Source organism: Varanus komodoensis, unplaced genomic scaffold (assembly GCF_004798865.1).
Source record: "Varanus komodoensis strain SLA01 unplaced genomic scaffold, ASM479886v1 scaffold7_1, whole genome shotgun sequence".
Classification (NCBI taxonomy): Eukaryota; Metazoa; Chordata; class Lepidosauria; order Squamata; family Varanidae; genus Varanus; species Varanus komodoensis.
The window spans coordinates 19,241,487-19,250,762 of record NW_025336479.1 but is presented as its reverse complement, the minus strand read 5'-3'; the positions used below and the strand labels follow the sequence as shown (position 1 = coordinate 19,250,762).

At 41.9% G+C, this 9,276-nt stretch overlaps 1 protein-coding gene across 1 annotated transcript in view; it reads left to right on the top strand.

Annotated features, from left to right (window-relative positions):
* Window positions 1–8,880: 8,880 nt before the first annotated feature.
* Window positions 8,881–9,276, top strand: part of LCP2 (lymphocyte cytosolic protein 2) — an 80,695-nt gene continuing 80,299 nt past the window's right edge. Inside the window, exon 1 of the mRNA XM_044453878.1 lies at window positions 8,881–8,893. The gene's annotated coding sequence lies outside the window, so the exon portion shown is untranslated. The remainder of the gene's footprint in view (window positions 8,894–9,276) is intronic.

The window sequence follows — 9,276 nt, the reverse complement described above, 5'->3', positions numbered from 1 at the left end:
GAGAGAGAGAGAGAGAGAGAGAGAGAGAGAGATTGATTGATTGATTGATTGATTCTTGGTCCTGAATCCTGCTATCTCTTTTCGGGTGAAGTGCAGCGCCTGCACAGAACGGTTGTGCCTAGCAAAATAAAAACAGTTTGTAAGAAAGATTCCCTACAATTGCACTCTGTTCAAATGACAGAGAGAGGCTGCAATCCATCCCAGAATTACGTTCACTTAAACACCATTGATTCCAATTAGACTTGATTGTATCTTTGTGCACAAATTATGGCTAGACGGGGTGGGGGGGGAGCGGGGGCTAGCAATGGGTTTCTGCAGTGATTTATGTAGCCTGAAAGATTGCTTGAAAACAAAAGGAAGCAACAATATGATTCGGTCTAGTCTTTGTTTCTCAGTAATAAAGCTCTATTCATGTTTCTTATTTGCAGTGTTTCCTCAGATGTTCCTCATCAGGGATATAATCCTGTCATCCCACAGGACATTTTTCCCCTTTGGGGAGGGAAGATGATCCACACCCAGCATCCCCAGATCAATCTATGAAATCCATTGCCTTAAGCAAAGCACAACAAAGGGGAGCTAGACAGGAAATGCTGTTTTTCCTATTAATTTCATAAAGCCACGTGAGACACTTAGGGACATGGAAGGAATTAGCTTCAGTGCATTTTTAACATAATTTCTCTAATTTGTACCTTCCAGAGTTGAACACAGAATCAAACAATTTGCCCTCAAAAGTTTCTGAGTTTGCATTGCATCCAGGCAACAACAAATGCATCTGAAAAATATTTTGGGGGGGAAACTTATATTTAGAAAATGGGTGCATTTTCCTGCATATGTTAAACATACACACACAAATGTTTTAGTTGATGGGTGAAAAATGTGTACACAAATTTTGAAAATATCCACTGAAATATGTACAGATTTTGGTGTAGAGAAGATAAAAGCTGACAACCTGATACAGACATAAATCAGAATGAAGGTCGCAGTGGTGATCAGAACCTCAGTGAGCTCAGCTTTTGCTGATTTGCACATTACTGGGTCCACAAGGAGGAAGGGGCAGTCCTGCTTCCCTCTCAGTGGAGATAACTGCTGTTGGAGCTGGTGAGGCGGAAGGGGGAGCAGCTGATGAGTGTGGGTTCCAAGCAGAGGGCTGAGGAGGTTCTTTGTGACCTATGGAACTATGCCAAGCATTCCTGAGCCCACATTTCTTCGTTTCACTCATTGGACAAAGATGGGAAACAGTCAAAGAAACCAACTGATATTTAGTGTCATGTGTGGAACTGAGCAGTCTGTCTTTCCAGAGCACAAATCTCTCTGTTCCAACTGGCAATCAAGTCTAATTGCACAGAAAAGGAAAACCAAGGCATGGGTCAAGAAGATCATAAGCGGCTCCCCATCCCCAGATCCACCCAGCAAGATAAGAGTATTCCACCATGACCACATTTTTTCTTCTGCTCCAGCCCACTCCCGTTATACAAAGAAGGAAATCTGAAGCTGGAATAGTGATGAAAAATCCAGTTCTTTTCTCTGGCACACACAACCTTAATCTTTTTCCCTCCCCTCCCCACACATGCAGCAAAAGTAGGGAAAAAGGGACTTCCCTTGACTAGGTTCACACATCACAAGAAGCCATTCCAATTTCTGATCTTTGTTGGTCTGCTGTCTCATGGAAAAGCACTCATAGAATTCCAGGGGTATTTGTAGTTTCCCCAAACCCAGCAAAATGCAACAATTTGGTATAAAGTTTATACACTTCAACACAGCTTCTTGTAACTTTTGGATCTAGGAGCTCCATTTCATTATTGGTGGTGAAAACACGATTATGATTCTTTCCCACCGCATCCATGAATAAACTCTTCTGATAAAATCTAAGCCAGAATGGTTAACTGTGACCCTTTATCACTTTTTTAGTTAAACAGTATATGCAATCATTTTGTAATAACACACGTCGTGAGGGATGTTTTTACCACCAAATTCCTTATTCTTACTGTGCTGATTTTGCATGGAAAGGGGAGGGTTAATCTTGGGTTAACCTTGATTGACCTTTGAGGCTTTTACCACCTGCCTTTCTGGGAAAAAGGTCTATTGCTGTAACAGAATTTCTATCCTGAGCTGGAAGTGATGGGTTCAGTTAACTTCAATTACTACATATTGTAGATCCTGGCAAGGCCGTAGATAACCCTATTTCATGTCTCCTGTCTTCCAGAGAGCAGGGGCAAACACTGTACTGAATTTCAAATAAGCTAAATATGCATCAATTTCTGTTGTTCGGAAAATCAATTACCTTCTATACCAAAATAGCATCAGATTTGCCTGATATGAGTAAGTCCATGTACCTCATATCCCGTTTGATATGTTATTTCTGCTTGCTCCATTTGACCAAACTAATCCTATTCAGTAATCTTCCTTACCACCCTCCCCGCAAAAATCCCCACAATGATTAACTGTACGATTTCTACTTGAGGAAGTCATGTCCAGTGAGGTTGGGAAAGTCTCAAAAGAACTATAAACCCACAGCTTGTCCATTCCGAATTCTTGCTGTCGGAGCAGTTAAAATACTGTATCGTGCAACATCACTGAAATCCACAGAATGGATTATTTTTATGGCTCTATCTAGACCATGAAATCGATGTAAATAGTAATGATAACTTTAATCAACAAACGAACGAACACCCAAGGCAGCTGTTAGAAGAGGAACATTGTGCACTGTCTTATAATTCAGAGCTCTGTTAGCCAGCTTTGTGATCTGCCCACACAATTAAAGCATGACAAATAATCAATGCCTGTTTCTCTTCTGATGGATCATCTGAGCTAAACAAACTGGGCAGCCGCAATTGTGGGCTACTCAACAGCTCCTATTCTACTCCAGGGCTCTTAAATCTCTGTCAACATCTGCACTGGGCCATGTGGAAAGCTTACTACTCTTCCTTCACTTGCATCTGCTCTGCAAGCTGAAATTAATGCTCAGGGACAATTATAGTTAGGGAGCGTGTGAAAACCAAAGGTATCTTACAACCCTGACTTTGGGGATCTGCACATTTCCAGCTTGAAAAATGGAACAGACTGGATCTTTCACCTGTGTAAGACCAGAGGCACAATGTTCTTTCAAAGTTTGATTGGGTTCAAATAGCTAAAAGCCCTGAGCTTTGGCAAAACGGATAAAATTCCATTCATGCTCAGTCATGTGTAAAATCCCCTCAGAAATGTAAGATTGGAAGGCCTTGAACATGGACTTGGAGTAAATCCATTGAACTGGTGAGATTCACTTCTGCATAGGTTCATACTGAATTAAACTTCAGCAAGCAAAGTGTTGCACTACAGATGACAGCAATCTCACTTTTGCTTCAGAATAAGTCACCTGTCTGGAATGAAAACTCCTTTGCAGTCTCAGTATGGCAATTGTATGCAGGACCCAGGTGCTAATTGGAATTGCCTCTTCAGTATCTAGATGTGTGACCATCTCTGATACCCCAGAGAGGGAACCTCCCAAATCCCCAAACATTAAGTTGCTCCAGATGTGATTGCCTTGTACATCTCGCTTTGCAGTGTATGACAATCTTGCTTTAATAAGTATTCCATGAATGGTTTTTGGAGATAGCCAGTTCCTGCTGAAACCCTTGATTTCATCACAGCTGCCTAGCAGGATCATTTATTTCTTTAATTTGGCTTTGTAATGACACCAAGCAAGTACCAAATGAGTCTATTTTCTGTTCCAGCTTTTGTTTCTGAGTTTTTGCTTTTTAAGCCACTTCTAAAGATCTATCTACAGCTGGCCACAAGGGCCTTCCCCCACCCCCACCCCCACCCCCACCGAGTTATACTACAGATATTATCTCGTTTGCAATCTCAGCAGCACTGGGAACTAAAATTAACCAAAAACCCTCTTCCAGCTGCTTCCTCTACATATATATATATATATATATATATATATATATATATAAATAAAATTAAGATGGAATGACAGCAGTCAGTTGCCTGGATCTTGCTTTTTTAGCCTGTGTACCATTGTCTCTTGTCCATCTGTTTAAAACAGAGCTTCACACTTAAATGCCCAAGAATAATAAGATTACCTTTAAAATGTGCATTTATGAGTGTAATGTCACCCATTTTTCTATGTATTCTGATGCTTTTCCAGGTGGTAATTTTATTGTGCAATACATGTGAAGTTGCCTGTATTAAGTCTCACAAGAAAACTTGTACTGCTCTTAAAAATAATAAAATAAAATAAAAATTTAACTTCCTGAAATATTTGTCAAATAAGTGGGAACCACAATAATGGCAACAATATTTAGAAACAAATATGATGAATAGAAGAACTTTCCTCAGGTGTTCTAGTCCATAATGAAGACAATCATAAGGACTACAAGAGCTGCCTGTGCCCACACCATCAAGGAACCTGGCTGAAGTGCCTTCTGTCAACACCTGTAATGGGGGTAATCAGGCCAGTGTGTAGGCAAAACATCTCAATCAGCTTAGCTTGCAGCAGTAGCGACACCATACCAGTCAGAAGCCTGTTTCTGTTTTGGTTACAGGATATAGCCAGAGGATGCTATTTTAATATCCCAAAGGGAGAAGAGGATTTATACTGTGGACAAGAACCCCTATAGCATGTTGTACTGTTTTTCCTCTCTTGCTCTGGGTGTAATCTGTCTTCCTGGAGGGGCATCAAGGAAATTGAAATGATGCTGTTTCAGGCATACATGTTGCGAGTGCTTTTCCCCCACAAATTGTGATAAATACACGGTATTTGCATATTCAGCCTGAATAATCTCCCCACCCCACTCCCTGCCTCCCAGAAGCATCTTTTAGAGGCACAAAGAGTAAAGATATTTGATCTGTTTGATGCACATTGGTCAGTTTTGGCCAACTTACAATTACATTCCTACTGTCCATGCACTGGAGCTCTGGATCAGGGAGCCTGCTGTATACACTTGGGCTTCCAGAACAATTTTCAAACCTGCACAATCAGGGTCCTAGATCTCATGAAGATCCTGCATCCACACAGCAGGCTCTCAGGTTCAGAGCTTCAGCCCTAATCATGCACACCAGTGAAACCAGGCTGTCAGGGATTGGAAGAGCAGGGTGAGGCCAGCAAGACTAGCCCTACCTAAACTGGCTCATGCTATTTAATTGATTGATTGATTGAAAGCTTTTATACTATACTAGTGCCTCAGGATGATTTTAGAACACAGATTTACAACAATTACTAAATTGTTACTAAAAATTGTCCTTGTTATGATTCCCTTGAATTTTAAACTGCATTTTCTCTCTTCCTCTTAGTACTTAGAACATGCATCTGTTCTTGACAACAACCACTCCCCCTGCCTCATGCCATGGGAACATAATTTCCTACTACTGCTGTGGTGTTCAGTAGTGGTAAGAATAAAACTATGCTGTTCATTGCCTCTGGAAAAAAAGTTCCACGAGGTTTCCTTCCTGCAGAGTCTCCCTCTTTCCTTGAAAATAATTCTCTTCAAAAGCACATCAGTGCAAAGGCAAAGCACATGGAAATGATTCTAGAAAAGCAGCAAGGGTTTGGCACGGAAGAACCACAGGCCCTGCTGGCTGATGAAAAAGCGAGCATTTAACAAATGGATCCTCAGAGACTGTGCTTATCCGTGTCTCCAAATGTCGTCTTCCACTATCCAATCAAACAGTATGGGGAGCACAACTGAGTATCAATTCTGCAGCTGTAAAAATCAAACTAGGAATATTTTGGATGTGTCTTTTAATTTTATTCCCTGATCTATTGGCCAGAGTCCCTGACTGGTTACCACTGGCAGCCAGAGGTGGAAGAAGAACCCTGAACTATTTCTGAACAAAGACTAGAGTAGATTATTCTTGATGTGAGGAGAATAGCGTATGCCAGTCATTCATGGGAAGTGCTTCCGCCAGCATTAGCAGAGCACAATGTATGCATGGCTTTAATAGGCTTCTTTTGCCTGGCTAGGCTTCGGAACCTTGAACAGCTTGGAACAGTTGAGGGGAAAAAAGTCTTTACAAATTCTTGTATGAAATGTCCTGATCTCTACACTTGGACTGAAGTGCAAATCGGATCTTAGCTAGCTACTCCATCCCACCCAGATTTTACACTTCCAATGTAACAGCACAGTTCTTAGGAGCTAAAGAATCAAAATGTACACTTGAATCCTTTCTCTCAATATATATACACAGTTCAATACACCAGTTTGAGGACATTTTAAAAAATGCAGATTAATGCTGAAACAGAACCAAATCAAAGTTAAAAAAAGATTTTAAAGAATGTAGAAGTCACACCAACCAGAAATAGAATGAGCATTCTGCATTGGCAGCTGAATGGCAGACCGAAACTCAGGAAGGGCGTAGCTTTCCCTTTCTCTCTCCACATTGTGAAACAAGCTGCACATACGCTGCTTCTCCAAAGAAGATGGCATTGTTTAGGCTCAGACATTTTAGGGACAAGTCAAAATGAATAAATCTGGCTCATTGAAAGCTGATGGTGTAGGGATTGTGCCCCCTTCTCCTAAACTGAGCCTTTCATCCATTTTGGGATCAGATTCTGACCCAGAACAGGAGGAGGAAGCAAAACCTCTTGATGATTTGTCCAACATCAGAGGTGTGCAGTGTGAAGCAGTTTCAAATGCCATGGGAAACCTTAGTGAGAGACCTGATACGGGGAGATGGGAAATCCAGCCTTAATCCTGTAACACAATGTCAGGCAAAGAAGTTAGACCAGATGCTTTAAGAAGCATCACCTCTTCTGAGCAGTTGACCCTTAGGCAGCAAGATCCACCTTGGAGGTGTGGTTACTTCTTGGCAGCCTGGGGAAGGAGGAAGAGCTTGCCAGAGCTTAGAATGCACGTTAAGCTAAAGACCAGTATGCAAAATTTGCTTTGCACCTTGCTTCCACTAAAGATTACTGCAGTATCAAGCCAGCCTAGCTAGCCAGCTTTAACATAATAAAACCTTCATGTTAGAAGTATTTGTCCTGATCTGTTTGAATGGAAGTGGCTCAGGCCAGACTGAATCCTGATCCAATGAGCAGAAGAGGACCAAGCCATCTGCTTGGTGTTTGTTCAGTCTTCTGTGTACATTTTTAAATTCCTAGTGGAATTTGCAAAAGAAACAGCCCAGAGTCATGTGGCTCTAGAATGATTTGTGCAGAATTACATAGAGAAATTTGGCGCAAATGGGATGATTCTTCACAAATCATATGAGACTCACATCATTTTCAGATGCTAACTTGCATGAATTTCATCAGTGGTTAAAAGAAAATGAGCAAATTGAAGTTCTACAGACAGAAGCCCATGAGCTGGCACAATCACAAGCATTAAGGTTCAAATTGCATTTGGGCTGGGAAAACTTGGATCCCTGTGCATGTCCAAGGACTGGAAACTTGTTGATTGGGCAAACCAGGCAAGCAATCAACAAGGACATGCTGAGTGTTGCTTTTGTACATATTACCTGAATGTATAGGAATTGTACCAGGATGGTAGGTAGGCCTTAAGCTTCAGGTTGGGCTTAGGAAAATCTGGCTACGTGTTCATGTCCAGAGGCTTGGAAATAGCCTAAACTGGGCCAACCCAGTGAGCAGTAACAAGGACATGCAGAGTATTGCCTTCATGCAAGTTGTCACAGTGTATGGGGCTAGAAGTTCTCCGTGTATGTGCATCATCCTGTAAATTGCCTAGACTGGGCACACAGTGAGAGCAGTGCACATAGGAGTGCTCAACGCTACTTTTGTGCATGTGGTGGGAACGTCTGTGGATACTATGTGGAATGTCTAGGGATCACATTGGACTGGGGTTAGAGAAACCAGGATCTCTGTGCCTGTCCAGGTATAAGGAAAGAGCCTACATTGTGTAAGCAAAGTGAGTGGTCGACAAAATAGGCTGAGTGCTGCCTCTGTACAAGTTTTATAGGGATCATGCTTGGGTGTTAAGGTGGGCATCATTAAGCTTCTTGTTAGAAGTAGGAATTGGGAAATCTTTACAGGTGGTGGGGGCGTTGTGTGAAAACTAGAGCTCACAACTATAAATATTATACCATTAATTGTAGCTGACACAAACGTTCAGAAATACATTGTGCCTTCACAGCTGGAAAGGAATGAGCCCACAATCTACATTCCTATTAAGTATTCACCACTGTTCTGCCTTGAATCTACAGGTCACAATGCTAATGTAATTTAGTAGCATAGCTTTTCCAAGCATAAAAACCAAACTAGTTGGTTTAGTGGCTTATGTCAGTTAAGATTCATTATAGAGGTAAATATGCAACACTTCAGCGAGAATCGGCCCAGTTAAAAAGATCAAATTGCCTATGTTAAGATTAGATGCTTTGTGTAACATTTGAATATCTGTGATAAAGGACCCCCCTTTTTACATCCCTCCACTGGGGAAAAACTACCATTTATTCCTAATTGTTACTTTCTGTTCTTTTACACTACAAGAGGTCCTCTCCGCTTATTCCATGACTGTTACATTTTCTCAGGAGTCTTTTCGATTTCTTGATTTCCGAGTCAACAATGCCTACTGACCTGTGTCGGGACTGAGAGGGGCAGCTGCTCTTGGCAGGCATTCCCAGAATGCAGTGCATTCACAGGAGAGGGGGAGAAGCCCAGAATGGGGGCCAGTTCCAGATGCTGAAATGAGAGAGGTGGAGGCACTTGTTTCAAGGCAAGGCTCTCCAGGTGCTCCAGCAGCCTCAGAGTATAACGAAGAAGTACGGCTATCATGAGAGGGACAGGGGAGTTTCTTAGAGACAAAAAAGTGAGTGCAGCTCCCAACATGCCCCATGATGTGACATTGGCCATAGAGGCCTGGTTTCCTGATCCTGTGATCTCTATTGTTGGCCTTGATGTTTTTTAGCAATACGCTTGTTAAAATGCCTTCCTACTCTTCATTGTCTTCTTGTGAAGGTTTGCATTTCTTCTTGATCTCCTCATTTCAGCAAGACTCACAGTTGGAAATACACAAGGAGGGCAAAGCATTGGCAAATGCCATGGGGGGACAGCTTCACTAGGGACGCGCCACAGAAGAAAGTGAGTAAGGGCAGACATACCCATTGCTGACCATGAAGAAATGAAAGATAGTAGGAATACCTGCTTATATGAGTTCTGTACAGAGGAGTGTGAGCTGTGGCATGGAATAGGTGTATCATGGAATGAGCTGATAACTGGATGTTAAGCCTTTTCATGATTGTAAAATTTACAGGCATGGAAGAGGTGCTTGATCATTTTACTGCCCTTTCTGTCACCACTTTAGTTGCCCTGCCCCCGGCATTCTTACCCCTCTCTGGAGT